Source organism: Denticeps clupeoides, chromosome 3 (assembly GCF_900700375.1).
Source record: "Denticeps clupeoides chromosome 3, fDenClu1.1, whole genome shotgun sequence".
Classification (NCBI taxonomy): Eukaryota; Metazoa; Chordata; class Actinopteri; order Clupeiformes; family Denticipitidae; genus Denticeps; species Denticeps clupeoides.
The window spans coordinates 5,083,325-5,103,108 of record NC_041709.1 but is presented as its reverse complement, the minus strand read 5'-3'; the positions used below and the strand labels follow the sequence as shown (position 1 = coordinate 5,103,108).

General features: G+C 43.6%; 1 long non-coding RNA gene across 1 annotated transcript; it reads right to left on the bottom strand.

Annotated features, from left to right (window-relative positions):
• Positions 1-282: 282 nt before the first annotated feature.
• Positions 283-19,032, bottom strand: LOC114786906 (uncharacterized). Its single transcript, XR_003749266.1, has 3 exons — positions 18,707-19,032; positions 2,031-2,155; positions 283-1,828 (listed from the first exon to the last, which is right to left on the bottom strand). It is a non-coding gene; the product is annotated as an uncharacterized LOC114786906 (long non-coding RNA).
• Between the last annotated feature and the right edge of the window lie 752 nt (positions 19,033-19,784).

Here is a 19,784-nt window from a genome sequence, read left to right as displayed (position 1 = left end):
TGTTCTCCCTACATTGTCTCTTTTACAGTGTCGCCACTTTACTTTACATGTTTCGAGCAATAAAGAGTAGTTATGCACCACAGTCCTGACCTCATACACACACAGATGCGTTTTACACTCTCATATGGTGGGACGGTGGGTCTGCGACACAAAATAGATTTACCAGTGAATACAGAATTTCATTTTCCTGGCTTAAATAGTTATTACAGAGATTTAAATCTGATTTAAATCATTTGCATACTTTTTACCTATTTTCAAAGAATAAAAAAGAAACATGCATAGTACAAGTAGTATTTTTTTTTTTAATAAAAACAACAACAATAATAATAAGGAAAGTAGTATGAGAAGTATTAGAAATAATGTATTGAAGTGCATTACATAAGTTTGGATCACTGCTGGCTGTGTCCACCTCATGTCACACCAGGTTTTTCTGAGTCTGGCTGTTTTGGTCTCATTTGATCACCTCCCACTCAGGGGGTACAACACCTCCGTGCTCTGCTTGACCAGGCCCTCCATCACATAAGATTTACCATTTCAGGTCCTCCAGAGTGAAACAGTTTCCTCCCAGTCAGTCCCCATGCCGCTCTCCTCAACTTGACCCCACTGATTCTGACATGCGGAGCCGACATTTTAACAGAAAAGTGATTCCACACCACATCGGGGGGTTTGCTTGCCTTCCCATCACCCCTCACCCATAACCACCACCACCTTTCTGTTTTTTCAAATGCGCGTCACATGTTAATGGTCTCATAGCTACGTGTCCGCGTGTTTGAAGGAAGCGCATTTCAGGTCTGCAGGTCCTGCTTTGCATACGGCTGGATCTGGCCTTGCACACGTTGCGCTTGACCCCCACCACTTTGGGCTGACCTGCAACACCTGTGGCAGCGATGAACTGGATTAAGAGTTTGACTTCCCAGTTGAATTCCCAGTTGAATACAGAAACAAATGTGCTGGGGCCTGCATGACAAATGAGGAGGCACAGGAGGGTCTTCTGAGTTGCAGCGCATTAAAAACTGCTGAAAGGACGCCTGGAAGTCTTAATTACCACAGCACGGCCTGGAATATATATTTCTTCGCTTATTTAAAGGTGACAGCTAACCTCTGTCTTGCTCCCAGTAAGTGTTTAAAATGTGCACACATACAAATAAAATGTATACTTTAAAAAAAAAGAGAGAAATGCTAAAAATAAAACGGTTCAAAACCGGTTTGATTTAGAGAATCAAAAAAGAACACAGACTCTCGTGTAATCCCATTTTAACCATAACCAGATCAGTGTAACCTTTTTTGGATTAATATGGTTTTGTTATTATGAATCCTAATCCCCGACAAATAATCCAGGATATCTATTTTTTTTTACCTATATTTAGAGCTGCTAATCCTTTGTGTAAGGAAATATCATCTAAACGCTTTACAAAAGGCTATCAGCGGTATGATCTTCAGATAAACAGCGAAGTGCTTTCCAAGCGCCATTTTTTAAGGTCTAATGCCTGCACCCACTATACCCACTGAGGCGCATTAAAGTTATGGTATGTCATCCCTTTGGCTCGCTTGTGCTCACCACTATACTGCTGTGTGTACTGTTTCACTTTAAACTGGGGTTCTTTTTTCCAACAGTATTGCTTTGCCAATAGTGCAGTCAATATGCCTTCGAACCAGTGGGGAATATGGAGCAGTAATGCTGGAAATGGAGAGAGGGCTGAGCCCTAATGATTCCCAATACAGCTGGCAGGAATCACGCATCGATTCATTGGCTGTACGTCGAGCAGAAGACAGGAGGCGGTTGATGATACATGATGATGCATCACCAGGTACGCACTCCACTCCGACCCTGGCGAACAAGGTGAATAAAAAAAAAAACAAATACATAATACACAGCCTCGCGCACACACACACACACACACACACAAGTGCCCAAAGTACATGCCCAGTACATACACAGCAAACACAATAACAGCATGAATTTTTCATAAAATCATGCTCAATACTAAATGCAATAAGTGTTTCTTGTAAGACGACACCGGGGCACTTACAGCACTTGAGAGTGCAGCGGAGCTTTCCGCTCACCACGCTGCGGACCGCCTCGCCGTGTCTCTGCCGGGTGACACCCGATGCTGCAGAGGCCCCGAGTGTGGGAGCTGTGTTTGACAAGGGAGCGCTGGAGAGAGAGAGAGAGAGAGAGAGAGAGAGAGAGAGAGCACACAAAAAACAGATGATGGGGAGAGAGAGAGAGAGAGAGAGAGAGAGAGAGGGAGAACAAAAGGTCAGATGACAGTGGCAGCGTCCTCTGAGCTCCTGGTCTTATCCCCCCTAACCAGATTCCCCTCCACGCTGGGGAGGAACAGCGCAAATCCCCTTTTCCCCTTTTACATGATACGTAAATAAGAGTAATCCGCACCATTCAGCCCGGCGCACATGCCCCCCCTCCTTCGACCAACTCCACTCATCCACTGATACTCAATTTGAGCAGGTCAGGAGTTCAGGTGGATACCCGTATTTAATATCATCCATGAGCTTAAGCCTCCCCTGGCTTAAGGGCCTTGTTAGATATTTCAGATCGTTTAATTTCCTTGGCTTTCTGTATGGCTGACCTTCCTGCCAAAACATGCACCCCTGAAGAGAGATACACGGCTGGATGATCAAAAAATGAGCCCAGTCGGCAACAGATGAGCCACTGTTTATGATGCACAAGCAATAAGAAATGTGCGGTGGGGTGACTGGATTTCCTTAAGAGGAATGCCACTGGATGTCACACAGATTGCAGATTACTGGGACAAAATTTCACGATTAACAAAAAAAAATCCATAAATTTACAGTTATGCATCTGAAAACGGAAGCCGGCGTTCTGTTGACAACATCGATACTTTGTATGCAGCTCCCTGAGAGGAGCAATCAGATGTTTGCACAATTATTTCCGCTGTGATGTTTTTGAAAAAGTGATTTCCAAGGAAGAGCATTTATGTTTTATCAAATTATGAAGCAAAACTGGCACATCAAGCGATTATCTGAGTAATCATGGCTGCCTTTGTTCGCTTTAATTGTTTAAATTGCAACATTAATGCCAGAGCCGAGTAAAAGACGCTCTTATCCACGCAGTGCATGTTGCGAAGCTCAGCATGAAAGTTCAGCACTGCATGGAAAAAGCCATCAGGGAGCCACTGCAGGCCATCGCTGACTTTTAACAGGCCTTCATCGGCAGCTTAGCCTGCTGGCAGCTGGAGAACTTCCTCGCCAGACGCCTGCGAGAAGTCAAGCATTGTTTCTGAATGCATGAGAGTGGACCATAAATACTGCAGAAAAAAAATCGCAGCCATGAAAAATGCATGGTGAGGAGAGCTTGGGTTAAGTATTTCGAGGCAGGGGCTTATACTGGTATAGAGTGGGTGGAGAGTGTCAATGTGCCTTAATTACACAACATCAAATGACAGCTACTGTGGATCTTATCTGAAGTTAGATATAGAAATAAATCGATTATTTTGTACTCTTGTATTTTATCTTATTGAATCCAACATCTTAATGCACATAACATCACAAGAATTAAATTAAATTATAAGAATTAAAACATAACATAAAATACAAAGCACAAATGTAGAAATCTAAAAGTAAAAACTGTTCAGTCAAAAGCCTGAAAAAAGCCTGCTGAGGGTGTAGTTACTTAGTTATTATATTGATAATGCATTAATAATTAATGCTTTTTTGTCATTTTCTTTTCTACTGACATTAGTTCATAAAGACAAAATAAAGACAAATCTTGTCACCTCATGCCTGCACAGAAGTGGAGCAGTTTCCGCAGCTCTAAATATCTTTGATATCTGAAATATCTTTGAAAGAATTGAGAGCGATGGAGACAGAATCACATGTCTGTGTTTTTCAGGTCCGCAGCACCAAAGTAAGCAGATAAAAGTAAGTGTCAGGCCCTAATTGGGTTACTGTGGCCGGTGATGGATTAAGGCACAGCCTGGGAGACGCTCGGCTGGCATTACGGTGTCTGAGATGTCAGAGTGAAAGCGCTCTCATTAATAGCTTTCCCTCCGATTACTGCATTAAGTTTATTAGCAGCTAGGAAACTCTCTGCAAGCACTCCGGCTTCTCTCACTCCAAGGGGCTCGACGGTCAGGGGTGTCTGGATCTGTCCTGTTCCTCACTCTCTCTTAGCCATCTACTATCATTCAAGCGACACAGGCATGTATCCTTATCTGGGAAGACTCTGCTGTAGGTCGTGGTTTCTGGGCACTAATTGTGGCACTTCAGGGTGGGTCTACAGACAAATAAGCAGACACATAATACAGAGCTACCATCTAAAAAAATTATAATTCAGTGGACAGGGGTATAGCAAATTGGATTTTAACAGAGATGCATTGAACATTGGTTGCCAGTAGGAGCTGGACACAGCAGAACTATAATTTGCATTTTAAGACAGGTACAAGAAGAATGGAAACTATGTGTTTGTGGTGTGTTTTCCCCACACAAAAAAAGTTAGCGATGATTCAAAGGCAAGATTTGGCCGGTCAGTTTTATAGTCATTACAAATTAATCACCACTTTCCCTTACCCAGAAACATTTTGTTCACATGTTGACTGTAAATGTATGAATGTGTGAATTCAATTTAGAATTAAAATGACTTAACTATTAAAAATATCTTGACCTTTCTATTTGCTTCAGATGTCACATATTAGAGCTTAAAGGGTCCCACTTTTAAAGTCCTTTTATGCCTCAGCCATCTTTTATGGTGTGGTCTGCTGGGGAGGCAGCATCTCTGCTGGGGACAGGAAGAGATTGAGCAGGCTGATCCGGAGGGCCAGCTCTCTTCTGGGATGCCCTCTGGACCCAGTGGAGGTGGTGAGTGACAGGAGAATGGTGCCTAAGCTGTCATCCCTGTTGGACAACATCTCCCACCTCATGCAGAAGAAGCCTGACAGCACTGAGCAGCTCGTTCAGTGGCAGGCTGCAGCACCTACGACGTGGGACTGAGAGATTCAGAAGGTGTTCCTGCCAACCACTGTCAGGCTCTACAACAGCTGACCACACATACATCCATAGACTAAAAAAAACTCACAGATAACACACCATAGTGTTTTTCATGAAACATATGTACACTTTTTTTCTATACTATTTATTTCTATAGTGACCTTTTTATATTATACGGTTGGCATATTCTCTGTGCATATCTTGTACTGTCCACTTTCTGTTTAAACTATGTAAAATTTCCACTTCTGGGATTAATAAAGGGTCATCTTATCTTATCTTAAAATTATGATAGTCGGGAATGATGTCACTACCAAGTTGACAGCATTGTAATTTTTAAGTCGGAAGGTAACTGTTATCAATACCTTTTATAAGCTATTTGCATTTGTAAGCCATTTTGAGCTAGAGCAGTACTGTGCATTACTGTACTCTGAAGTGCAACTTCAAGGGGGAATTCCAGATGCCCCCAACATCCACGTGCTTAAATGAAATGCCCTGTTAGAACCATTTCTACACGGAACACAGTAATCAACTCAGCAGCTAAAGTCCACAACATATCCGAGCCAGTTCTCCAGCACTCATAATCCATCACCCACTTCTCAATAAGCTAATAGTTCTAATGTGTGAAAATTGATTTTTAGGAGCATGCGAGAACCATCCCATTTCATTTCCTGTGTTTCTTTCTTTCTTTCTTTCTTTCTTTCTTTCTTTCTTTCTTTCTTTCTGTTTATTCTTATTCTCCACCATCGTTCCAGTGATTTACACTGCTGTTGTTATTAATAAGCTGCGATTGATTTTGCTGTGTAGTAAAACATCTCACATATGAGGATCCGTTGGGATTCAGGGTGGGGGGGTTAATTGTTATTTCCATCCCATGACATGAGGGAGGGGGTGAGTGTGGGAGGACAGAAGGAGTAAAAATGAAGACATACGGCTTTGGCATCCCAGAGGTGCGAGCTGCCCCTCCCACTTGATGGTCGTCGGTCTCCCAGAGACTAAAGGCCACGGCTAAATAACGGCAGAGGTGTCAGTGATTGGTTCTCTGTGTCCCGACTGGCAGGAGCCACTCCCACAGATTCCTGTCAGGGGTCCCAAAGCAGATCCAAAGCCTGGTCTTAATAGTTTAAGTTTAGGCTCGGATGCAGAGAGCTGATCCCAGATCAGTTTGCTGAAAGTAACCAGAGCCTCGCAAACAGCTGCTGATGACTTTATGGCAGACTGGGTACGGATGCCTGTCTGTCAGTGGGACTGCCCCTGCCGCTGACCCTTCCTCGCAGGGTGGGAGGCTGGGAGAACTGAGATCCCTGATCTGGTTCCACAGATCTCTTTCCGTCGAGCTCTGTGGGAAGAACGCCCGGCCCTAATTTGTCGTACCCAAGCAGAGCGTTGTCCAGATTTCCCACAGGCGCCCATGGGCACCCGATCCACGTGAGCGACACCACATCCGTTTTATGTATCTTTTTTTTCCGACACAGGTAGCTGTTTGTGTGCCAGACGGCTCAGTCCATCCGTTCACATGGATGGGAGACCAGTGGCGTTTCTATGGGGCAGGTATTGGCTTTCCCCAGGGGGGGAGTTCTAATTAAGTAATTGACTGACGCACAAAGCAGGTGCATGTATCTGTTACAGCGGGGCTCGACCTGTTCATTATTAAACGGTGACCCTCTTTGGCACTTGTACCGGAGGTTCCCGAGGCGTAAGGGAGAGAAAGTTCCCCCCTCCGCGAGGAGCGTTTGCTCCGCTGAAACAGAGGACGGCTCGTAATTACACTTGCTGTCCGGGCCAGGTCGGTTCTGCTTTCGCATCACGTCGGGGCGAGATCGGTGGCTCTCGTGTTTCCCGCGCCGAAGCCATCCGCTTGGAACTATGCTCGGTTAGGAGATATGATCAGGCCTGCCAGAAAACAAAACCCGTAGAAGACAACTGGAGATCAATATCTGTCATAAATGCGTTCACAGAAGGGGTCACGCTCGAGAACGGAGACACTGTAGTTGGAACCTGGAGGCAACCAATTAGGCATGAATTACGTCTCCTGATAACGTATACGGGCCCAAATTGCGGGGAAAGCCACGGGGCAAAGGCATTTCCAAATTTTAGCAATGTCGTGTAACTGTGCAATATATTTAAAGCGAAATGTGATGTGCTGCCAGATACAAACTGAATCACAGGAGAAGCCAATATGAGACTGTTATCGCAGAAACATTACAAAGAACAGACTAGGACACATCTTTGTAAATAAAACTTCTTCCAATGTACCCCATGTACCCCATGCACCTCAAAAAGGTGGTGAAAAAAGGACATTTACTAATAATTTTAGTTACTGGACTTCTGGCATCTAGTTGCTAGTGTATGCGATACTTTATATTTAAATAAATTAATATTATTTTAAAAGGTCATCTGGAGCATAAGCACTTCATCAACATGATAGATCATTTCTCCCAAAGTTCAGAGCACCATCCTTCCAAAAATGCTCGTTTCTGACTCATACAAACACATAAGCAACAGTCTGACATGTAACAGGTCAGCATGCACTCTCTGGACAGAAACATGCAACCTGATCGTCTTTCTTTCACTTACCGCCTCCTCTCAGCTCTGACGTTATGCACAGCCGGGCCAGTGGCCAGGAAGAATATGGATTGATACTAGAAAAAGGGAATTGATTGGCATGGGCCGTGGCGTTTCACTTCCTCGCACCACCATGGGAACAGGAGACGGTTCGTCCATTAATTTCAACAGGACGTGCATATCACTTCCCAGATCTGGGCCAAGTTACGAAATGTCCCCAAACACCAAAACGTTTGGTGTTCCAGCGGTTCTGCTTCTGTGTACAACTGTGCTGTACGGTCTGAGGGAAGACAGGTAGCTGTAATCCCCCAAGGGAGAGGAGTTTACTCGGCCCAAGCCATAACACCAGGATCAGAGTGACAAAGATGTGAGATTAAAGGCTGAACGGTGTCATCTTCTCTCCTTGGCTCTTTTTAAGGATTTTTATGGATTACAGCAAGGAGCTGTGGTTAGAGATTATGACCACATCAGAGGTGACACTGGATACTCATCCAAAATAATCTCAGTTTTAATAAACCCCCATTTTTATATAACTATTTAGGGAGCAGAGGTGCATCCAGAATGTTTAAAACAACTGGGAGAATTGTATCCCACTGGACTTGCATGGCCAACCATGGACACATGATACAGAAAACATATATCTGCGTGATGAAGAGCTGAAGGAGGTAATGTCCTCAGGGGGACACAACGTGCTGAAGTGAAACATAAACCCTTAATTCAGCAGGGGGGAGGTTCTTATTCTTCTTTCAGCACTTCCCTTCTGGTTACACCACATACTGACTTATTATGGCTGCATTTCAGTGAAGCCCACTTAGCCAGTGCACAGTCACCACCAGCCTGAAAAAGCAGGGATTACCCAGGGATTCTAGAGTTGGTCATCAAGAAATATATATCTAAATTCCCGAAAGCTTTATTAAATGACTAGTCTAAAATCACAAAAAAATGCTGTTGCTGTATAAACAAATATAAATTTTTTAAGGTTTCAAATCAGGGACCTTACTAATCAAGAATTTTGATGATACGAAATGATATGAAAAAAATAAATTAAAAATTATATATATATTATACACACACACACATACATATATATATATATGTGTGTGTGTGTGTGTGTGTGTATATAATATATACACACACACATACACACACACACACACACACACACACACACACACACACACACACCATATCTGAGAGAGCTTTAACTTTCAGCAGTACAGGTGAAAAGCAGGGTTTTTTAGAGTGCGGACGCTGTCTACCGCAGATAACTGCATTACAGTGTGGGTGGATTGATGAGGTTCCCCCATGTCCCTTCAGCAATCCCATCACTCCAGATTAACATAATTACAGCAGGGCAATATTAATCACTAATAACCCAGGACCTCCGCCCAATGGCTTAAACAGCCGGCCAGCATAACACAAAAACAGAGGGCCAGCTCTCGGCCCTGATTGGATTCATGATGACAAAAGCGACTTGCATTAAAACAAGCCTTCTTTTGTTTGTATGGTAGAATAAGAGGCTTTGCTGTGACTAGCCAGACACTGGTGTAATCTATTCAAACACGTATCCGGTCTCCTCCATTACAGACCACAGCGTTTTTGAGGGAGCAAGGTTGCAATGCAAATAAAAAAAACATGTAATTTTGGGACATGCGGTTGAAAATAAGAACATGAATTAAAATTCAGTAAATTACATGTATTTCTGCAAATTAACTTGAACACACTAGCTAGAAGTTTGGCCACACCCTCAGAAATATTTTCAAATTTGAACTACATTAGAAATACACATTAGAATAGATTAACTGCATCATTTCCATTTTTTAAATAGCTTTTGTCTAGATCCATCCAGCAGGGCTCAGCCATGCAAAGTGAATGTCAATGTACTAAACACGCCTGATAAATCTTATGTGGAAAATATGTGGGAAAATAACCTGTTACTACAGACTATATTATGTTGAAAACCATTGTTTTAAACATTACTAACATTACTGTTTAACTTCTTACCTGTTGTGTATTTCATTATATGCACAACTGCACACTTCCTTTTAAAAAATCATAATTTACTAATTCTAAATAGTATATAAATGCATTTTTAAAGCCCAGCTCATCTCTCCCCTCTCTATTACCTGGCTGACCTCTGAACCCCCATCATGTCTTGACCCCTGTGCTTCTTTCCCCAGCCTGGACTCAAGAGGGGGTGTTATTTTTTCTGACTCCTTTCAAATCCTTTCAGGCGCACAGAAAATAGACTATAAAAGGCCGCAAGCACAAATAAAAATTAATTTTACGAGATGTAGGACAGAGAGGGAGAGAAAAAAGAGGCAAAGGCCTCCTTGTTCACACTGACCCCGGCATGCTTGCCCACCACAGCCCCCACCGGATCTGAAGGGATGAGAAGCCCCAACGATTCAATAACAGAAGCGGGGTCAGTGAGGCTGTCAGAGTGAGAGATTCACTCCCCAAATGCTGTGAGGATAAAAACACAGCGATACATGTGATACCTGACATCTGACAGGGGATTTTCAGCAGTGTGACCTGTACTTGTGAATTTTACAACGCATTGTTAAAGTAATTTTTATCATACAACAGTGCATGGACATATATAAATATATATGGAACTGGTTAAGGCTTGCACAGAGGGTAAGGGTGACTGTGTTAAGGGCACAAGGAGATTGTCCCCTGTGGACATGGGGATAACCTGCTTAAGACGGTCTGGGGTCAAACCCTGTGGTGGACAGACAGTTCATACTTTTAATTAAACCAATAAATCTGATAGTTTTTTTGCCAGCCTGCACTTTTTTACAAGGGAAGCTGCTTCTGCTAAGCTCTGTGTGGGAGCAGCGCTGAGGTCCCTGCTCATGCCCCCTCCCCAGGTGCTCTCAGATAACCAATGAAACTCGATCACACTTAAAGAAGTGCCAGCCCCCGAGAGGAAAAATGCTTTTAGGGATCTTTTAAAAACACTGTTTAACTGTGTATTTTTAGTGCCCACTAAAACGCTCAGTCACACCACATGGATCAGAAGGCCGGTGGGGATGCGGAGGGAGACCGTGGCCTCAGAGAAGAGGTGAAGTAGATCCAGGGGCCCCTGACATTCCTACCGTCCTGCAGTCTGTCCGCCGTCCTGCCTGAACCAATACCCCTTCTTACTTATGGGCATTTCAAATGGGTTTTGCCCCTGACCTGGTGGTCTTGATAGCCTGATGGTGTACCATGTCTCAGCACCATGAATCAGGTCCAGACTTGGCTAACATGTCTGGTCCTAGACTGTCTAACTGCTCCATAATAGCCTCCCTAAATCAAAAGTGCACTGTCCACTGGGCATAAGAAAAACTAAAGATAACTTGCTTTAATTTCCATAGCATGCAACAAATCCTGGTAAAATGTGTTCAGGCACATTATTGTAGTTTGCTTTGATGAAATAACACCTAAAAAATTTTTAATTCATATTTTAGGCTTTTTAAAGTGGCAAACTTTTGATGTGATGACAGTATTTCACACTCAGCTGTTTACCTTTAAACCCTCTGGTTTTCCACTAAGCCTAAAAGAGTTCCTATGTTGTGCACTTGTTGGTAACACTAGGTTACAAGTCAGGCCAAGATATTGTCTAGCAGTTGGTAAGCAAGCTTGATGTGATTTTGACTGCTGTCACTGATACACCCAGGAGGATCATGCTTATTGCAGAATATCCAATGAAATTGGTCCTTCGAAGCTTACTTCGTGGTTCAAACATGTCAAGTATTGGCAGCAGAACTGCTTACAGAGTGTACAGTAACATCATAAAAAGTGTTTTGCAGTGTAGCACCACACTCCCTCTAAGCCTGACATTCTTTTCTTCACACCAGAACTATAACTATAGTTTATAGGGCAGCTGGTGTCCACGGTGGATGAACTTCGCAGAGAGTGATAGGCCAGTAAGCCCCCGCCAGCCATTCCCTGCAGGCCGGGGCCTAACAGCAAATCTTGTGACCCTTCCACTCCTCTGCTTGTAAAAGCGGTCACAGGGGGTCCCCGCAAGTGAAGAAATGGAAGCCATGTGACACAAGACAGCATCTATAAATATGGACGAGATCACAGAAGCACTTAATGCAGGGGAGGGCAGACTTCTCTTTTACCGCTGTGTCTACAACATCTTAAAATGTGCCTGTCGTGTCATATGAAACCCATAAAACACTAACACTTCCTCGCATGTAAAAAGGGGAAAAATGCCTCCCAGTTTTGTTTTTCTCAAAATATTATAAACTAAACACATGCAGGCATGACCACTGCAAGACCAAATAGGGTCTACTGTACAGTGGAAAGCAAGGATGAGGTTGAAGCTGCTGCTCATCCTTGGGGAGAAGTGACCTTTTCAGAACATACAAACATAGATGTAATTTATGGCATGGACAGTGGCAATATTTCCCAACATTTTTTGAATTTGCATTTTGTTTTGCCAGTGCCAGGAAATGCTGTGAAATATTAAAATAAATAATTGAATTTGTAGCACTAAATACACAATATGCAAACTTAAACCGAAATAGTTAAAAAAAAACAATTTGTGTCATAAATATAAAAAAGTTATTTAAATGCATGTTCAGGAATTATGTTCTCTCAGAGAAATATGCAAGCAACCCTCAACCTCTGCATATATCTCCTTCGTAACAACATATTTTTTCAATGTCACCATATTTAGAAATGAATTATATTAATTATTTTATCTCCATAATGCAAACAGCCATCTCACACCATACCTAATCATCCATACCTAATAATTAGAATAAACAATGTACAAAAATAAATTAATAAAAATAGATGTAGTCATTTATACAAAGGCTATACATGACTATATATGCTGTTCTATACACAAATAGTGAAAGATATATAATTTGCTTAGAACACATATTGTGAAATATTGTGACAGCATGTCTATTGGTGACCAGTCCCACTGAGTTCTAGCAGCCTGTTTTCTGGTGTTTCTATGCTGCCAACAGTTGTCTATACCCCAACACCTACAACACGGGACATGTTCCAATAGCAATATTCTTCTTAAAGGTTCAGTATTCTCTGCATGAATGTAGGGGATCTATATTTCTCATTTTCCTACCGCCTCAGATGACGTAGCTGCACCGTGTATCTGGTGCAGCTCTTTCAGGTGAGCGCACTGAAAAGTGCTTGTTGGACTCAAGGTCAGCAAGATGGATGCGGTTGCCACGGGTAATCTGGCGTCTTTTTGAACGCCTGCCAGTGGCCTTGTGAGTCCATGTTGCAGGAGAAAAAAATTCCATTAAAAGCGGAGCCGGTGTGCGGTTGTTTGTAGCCGTGGCCCCCACAGGTTGCATCCTGCTCCAGTGAAAGCCCTCAGACTTGAGAATGCGCAGCAGCTCGAGGTCTAGTGGCCCGAGGATGACATTGATCACGCTCTGCCAGAGCTGGTCTCATTACCTCATAGGAAGGAAATGGCAGGCCTGGGAGACGAGCTGCAAGAGGAGGCCCTCTGTTCTCGGCCCCGCTGTCATCAGGGCTCACAGTCCTCATCCAGTTGAGGTTCACACTAATATATTAATCTCTGTGATAAATAGGCCCATTCTGCAATGAAGACGTTGAACTGAACAAATGGCTTCTTTAATTTACCCAAGGGGATTTGCAATTAGCACTGGAAAGTTTCTGGTTTAAACAAAAAAAGGGGGGCTGAGTTTTATAACAAACAATTCTTCACTTTTTGATACAAAAGAAAGACTTATTATTTAATGCTGTGACCATTCATTTCATTACAGACATCATACGATTAACAATGCTTTCGATTCTCAGGACTAACAGGCTGCCACAAAGGCACACTGCAGAATTTAGCTTTTCTGTATAAGTCCTCCCTACCTGCCAGACTTGCCTGTCAAAGGTCACCAAGGCTCCTCATTCTGCCTGACAAAGCAGCGGTTCGAATAGATTCCTACGTTCAGGGAACCAATCAATGGCTCAGCCCTTTATGACCTCCTGGCGTCAGTGCAGGTTTAGCAGGAGACGCAGGTCTACTGAAGCATAAACTGGGGACCTCAGAAGCCACTTGCTGAAGAATGCGCCCAGTGTAGGCCTATTAGACAGGACGTTTGACCCAGCACTAGGCTCCTTCCAATGATGCAGACAAATACATTCTGATTAGCAGTCATAAACCGGTCTGTGTTTCTCAGTTCATGTCTGGCAAGGTTGCCCCCCCACCATCTTCTCAGAAAGGTCTTTGATGTGTGCATGAAATGGGAAGGCAAACTCCACTGCAACATCCAATTTTCCCGACCCAAACCTAGCACCTGTGCCACCATACAAATCAAAACTACGGCCAATAAGAGCTGGCTGTGTAACAAGAAGCAGGAGAAGAAAGTAGAGTGGCCAGCGCCCCCTTAACCTTCCTCACACACCCCTACAAACACACACACTGAGAAAGCCCACTGGCCTCCTGTCCTTGCAGACTGGGCCGGGCCCTGAGCTGGAAGCCGGGGCCGGCCGGCCCGCGTCTGCATCTGAAGCCGAAACGCTTTAATCAGCCCAGCAGCCCTAATGAATGGAGGCTGAGAGTCTGCCGTAGGAGAAGAGGAAGAGGGAAGGCAATTTCTGGAAATGATTACCGACTCATTTCCTTGTTTATCCTGCCTTTGAAAAGGAGAGACCCCCACAGCCCCCCACCCCGCCCCAAACTCTCCTTCACTCTACACCGCCACCCCTGCACGGACCCCCACCCCATCAATCTGCCCACCCTTCCCTCGCTCCGGCTCACCCGGCCTCTGTCTTTGGCCTGGCCGCTCTCTTTCTCTGGACCATTGTGGGCCCTACTTCTGAGCGTTGGAGAACTAGATCAAGCCTGCCCCTGTCTCTTTTCATGTCTGGACCTGGACCTCCTCTGGCCCTTGTTTGGCTGAAGTGCAGGATGGGGGGAGGTCAGGGCTCAGGGCTTAGCCTGAAGTTAATGGTTGGAAATCTCCAACTAACCTCCCCAACAGCTGTCTCTCCAGCCTCTTTCTATTCTGCCTCCCTCTCTTTTCTTTAACGTTTCCCTCCTTGTTGTTTTGTTTAGCCCCTCTCTCCTCCTCCTCCACCCCCAGGCCCAAATGAAAGAGGGATAAGGGCAATGGTCCCCGCTTGTTGATAAAACAACCACTCCAGCGAATTTTTCCGAAATTGGCTTTTCTTCAGACAAGTGGCTAGAGGCCGGAAAGGAGGTAAGAAAGAAGGGGAGGGGGGGGGGGGACTTTCCCCCCCTGCCTTCCTACACTTCTTCTTCTCCTCTTTCTCCTTCTCCTGCTTGTTCAAAAGAAGAATGGGGGGGGGGGGGGGGGGGGGGCTTTCTTGCCCGTTGGACTTGTCTTTCATTTGGAGTCCGCCCTCAAAGGACTTCTGGGGGCTTTGGGCAGTAATGACCCAGGGACCCGGTCTGCTGAACTTCACATTTACTGAGAGCCATAGCTGCTTTTACTGACCGGCACCAAAGCCCAGACTTCGACCACAGGGAGCCCATTTAAGGCAACTATAGCATTTACACTGAGGAAAAAATATACCTCTATAGGCACAAAACTATAATTGCAAGGAGCTCAGCACTTGTGAAAAGGTTACAGACATTCAAACTGGCCTGACGTGAAGAGTTTATGACAGCAGCTACCGTGATTAAAACTGCAAGGAATGGACGGATCCTTCAGCTGCCGTAAAGCATGTAAAGTAATGGTGTCCAACACAATAAAGCTGTGTATCATTTGTCAGGAATCTGTCTCTGGCCACTCCACCCTTCAAACTATTCTGCAGCTTATTCTGTGAATTGCACGCATCCATCTGCCTGTCTGTATATCCCTGTGGGTGGGGAAGTAACAGCCCTTCGACAGGGGACCAGTTGGTTGTTGTAGGTAGTCCTGGCCTACTCAATGTAATTGGGATGTACAATTTGTGCATTAGGGGTGCAACAAGGCCACAATTGTTTGGTTTGATTAACACATAAGGGAGGAAAAACTAAATAGTCTAAAGTTATAGGTCTTACAGTTCTAGTATTTTTAACATAGAAAAAGTGAAGATGCACAGAGTGGTTAGACACTCCTACTCAATTAGTCACCCTCATTAATGACACCTGTCTTAACTAGTCACCTGTATAAAAGACACCTGTCCATAGAATCAATCAATCAGGCAGACTCCAAACTCTCCAACATGGGAAAGACCAAAGAGCTGTCCAAGGATGTCAGAGACAAAATTGTAGACCTGCACAAGGCTGGAATGAGATGCAAAACCATTAGCAAGAAGCTGGGAGAGAAGGTGACAACTGTTGCTGCAATTGTTCCAAAATGGAAGGAGCACAAAATGACCATCAATCGACCTCGGTCTGGGCCTCCACGCAAGATCTCACCTCGTGGGGACTCAATGATTTTGAGAAAGGTGAGAAATCATCCTAGAACTACACAGGAGGAGTTAGTTAATGACCTCAAAGTAGCTGGGACCACAGTCACCAAGAAAACCATTGGAAACACATTACATTGCAATGGATTAAAATCCTGCAGTGCTCACAAGGTCCCCCTGCTCAAGAAGTCACATGTGCAGGCCCGTCTGAAGTTTGCCAATGAACACCTGAATGATTCAGAGAGTGACTGGGAGAAGGTGCTGTGGTCAGATGAGACCAAAATTGAGCTCTTTGGCATTAACTCAACTCGCCGTGTTTGGTGGAAGAAAAATGCTGCCTATGACCCCCAAAACACCGTCCCCACTGTCAAGCATGGAGGTGGAAACATTTTGCTTTGGGAGTGTTTTTCTGGCAAGGGCACAGGACAACTTCACCGCCTCAACGGGAAAATAGACAGAGCCATGTATCGTAAAATCCTGAGCGACAACCTCCTTCCCTCTGCCAGGAAATTGAAAATGGGTCGTGGATGGGTGTTCCAGCACGACAATGACCCAAAACATACAGCAAAGGCAACAAAGGAGTGGCTCAAGAAGAAGCACATTAAGGTCATGGAGTGGCCTAGTCAGTCTCCTGACCTTAATCCAATAGAAAACCTATGGAGGGAGCTGAAGTTCAAAGTTGCACAGAGACAGCCTCGAAACCTTAGTGATTTAGAGATGATGTGCAAAGAGGAGTGGACCAAAATTCCTCCTAAAATGTGTGCAAACTTGGTCATCAACTACAAGAAACGTTTGACCTCTGTGCTTGCAAACAAGGGTTTTGCTACTAAATATTAAGTCTTTTTTTTTGTTAGAGGGTTCAAATACTTATTTCACTCAATGAAATGCAACTCAGTCTCTATCTTTTATTTAAAGTTTTTTTTTTTCAATTTTCCTTTTGATGTGCTATCTGTCACTGTTAAAATAAACCTACCATTAAAATGATACTGTTCTGAGACTTTTCATTTCTTTGTCATTGGACAAACTTACAAAATCAGCGATGGGTCAAATAATTATTTCCTCCACTGTAGTTGCGGGGCTATTCACGGCAATCATATCATCAACACCATTCAGCAAACACAATGTTTGGCACAGACAGGAAATCGTGCCAACGTTTTTCCAGAAACAAATTAACCCATTGTTTCTTCAAAGTCTTGTGTGACAGAAAAAATATCGGTGCACATTTTTTCATCCAATCACCAAGCAATTGCAATGCTTCTCACATTATGAAGCCATGACGGTCAGTGGAAATAATGTTTTAGGGGAGGGGTGTGAAATTCTCTGGGCTGAAGAAAAGGGGAGGTAACTTTTCCCCTTATGATGACAGAAGGGGACAAATTCCAAATACAATCATCTGAGCTGCGCACACTTTATACATATCACCATTTCTAGCCACTGCAGAACCAGTGGCTAGAAATGGACTAGGGCAACTCGTATTAATGTTAAATAATCTTACAAAATGAAAATTTCATGATAGGGTACCAGTAATGAGCATCTCTTGAAGCGGCTTTTAACAAAACAGGAAGATAAAAAGAGTCGACTCTGAAGAAACAGATTCATCAAACATACTTCACTTTCTCCTGCTGGAAATTTTTTTTTATATGTTTCTTGTATTAGGTTCTTCAAAGTAGCTTCAGTTTTGGTGTCCACAATCTCCACACAGTAGGTGCATCCAAACCTTTGACTGACAGTGTACATCAAGAGATTTTATGCCATATAGAAAGTTAAAATCTCTGCCTATTTAACTCAAATCTAAAAATTGTTTCAATCTAGCTATGATCTTAATTTCCTTAAATAAACATTACATCATTATGTTAAATAATTGTCTTTGTAAAACACTGCAGCCCAGCACACAGTAACACAACAAAATGTGTCCTCTGCTTTGAACACATGACCCTTGGTGAGCAGCGGGCAGCCATGACAGGCGCCCGGGGACGGTGCCCGTGTGTGGGGACGGTGCTTTGCTCAGTGGCACCTTGGCGGACCGGGATTCAAACAGGCAACCCTCTGATCACGGGGCCAATTATTTAACCGCTAGACCACCACTGCCTCAATACTGCAATTAGAAGTAGAAGTCTATGATTTTAAAAAATCACATGTTGTTGCATTTTTCTTTTATTTAAAAAAATAGTAGCAATAATTTCGCACTTAACATTAAAAAAGCTAAATGTTTTGGCATGTGCAGCCATCTAGGTTTAATGCCCAGCAACAATAGCCCATCTTCAAGCCAGAAACATCTGCTACATGTCACACATGCTTTTTTTATGCAGAGTGCAACTGTCCTTCATTTGTATCCCTAGTGTTTGTTTTCATCTCGATCCTACTGTCCAATCCAAATATAAGGGTGGAAGTTCATAACCGTGCCAAGTGGCAGAATTGATGCTGGGTTAGCTGTGTGCTTCCATGTGTTCAGATATTCCAAACACAAACAACCTTATCATCTGAATCAGACCCACAAGGGGTCGAAAGCATTGGAGTGTAGAAAGAAGGTGGAACTTAGCCAGTCTAGTTCCACCCCCAGACGCATATCTGGCCTGAAGAGACAGGTGGCAACCACCCATCACCCCATCACACCACCGCGTATGCAGCGTGTATTAATGTGGCCTGGCACGTTAACTTTTAACCAGATTCTTGCATTAGGACAACCCCCACCCTCAACCAGTCAGTCCAATGCCAACACACACGCACACATACTGATGTCATCACCATCAGCATCACAAGATGCGAGCACCAAAGAGAGATGGCAGCAGACATGCCCTGAAAGCATGAGTTTGTTTACTGCCTACATCACACCTACCTGTTCCCTCACACTTGGCTTCCTTCCCTCATTCTCCCTGGACACCAATTTTCAAATTGGCCCAGTCGCCCACTCGTTTGCCCCCTTTAAAATGTTCCATCCATCAGTCCTCTTCTTTACTACTCAGACAAAGGAGTGGCTGCTTCTCCCTCTTCTTCTTCTTCTTCTTCTTTTTTTTTGCCATGTCAGACCTGTCAGCTTTTCACTTTCAATTAATATCTGCCTGCTTCCAGCTCATCAGCTGTCATAGGTTTAGCACCCAGCCACGAGAGATGACAAATCAGGCTAAGGCAGATTGACACCGCTGGTGTGAAAGAAGATTCTAATTCTGGATAATTAGCTGACGAGAGCATGCGAGAGGCAAGCGCCTGGCAAGGGGAAGAAGGAGGGAGGGACAGAGAGAGAGAGGAGGGAAGAAGGAGAAGTGGCAGTGCAGTCGTAAGCACTTTTATCAACTGTCCATCCGTCTCATCTTTCCAGTGACATACACACACACACACACACACACCATGTTACTCTGACCTCTTTTGCCTCACACTGTCCTGGGGTCAGATGTTTATAAACTCTTCCTGGTAGGCTGAGGAAATATGAAAAAAATAATCTTAATAATATTTGTTTATTGCATCTTCAAAGAGACAAAATCCTTCAGAATCATTTGAGATACGCTGCAGAGGAGCAAGTAACCAATGTCAAAGAAATATTGGTTTGTTTGTTTTTTATTTTATAACCAGTTCACCTTTGTAGATGTGAAGGGGTTTTTTATATGAGTAAGAAAAATACAGTTTCAGAACAGCACTACATTGGCAGATAAGAAACAGTTTTTTTATGATTTTACAATGTGCAGGAATGGATGGCTGGAGGAATGATTTTAATACATTAGATTAATAAATCAGATAAATTAGGTAACTTCACGCATACTTCATAAGACTAATAAAAATCTTACTCTTGATAAGAAAAATAATGTAAATGTATACCATCATGCATTTCGAGTTAAGTGCTAAGATTAAGCTTGCAGATTTACGGAAATGAAATATCCTGTTACATCTACACTATACATCTATACCATCGCATACATGCT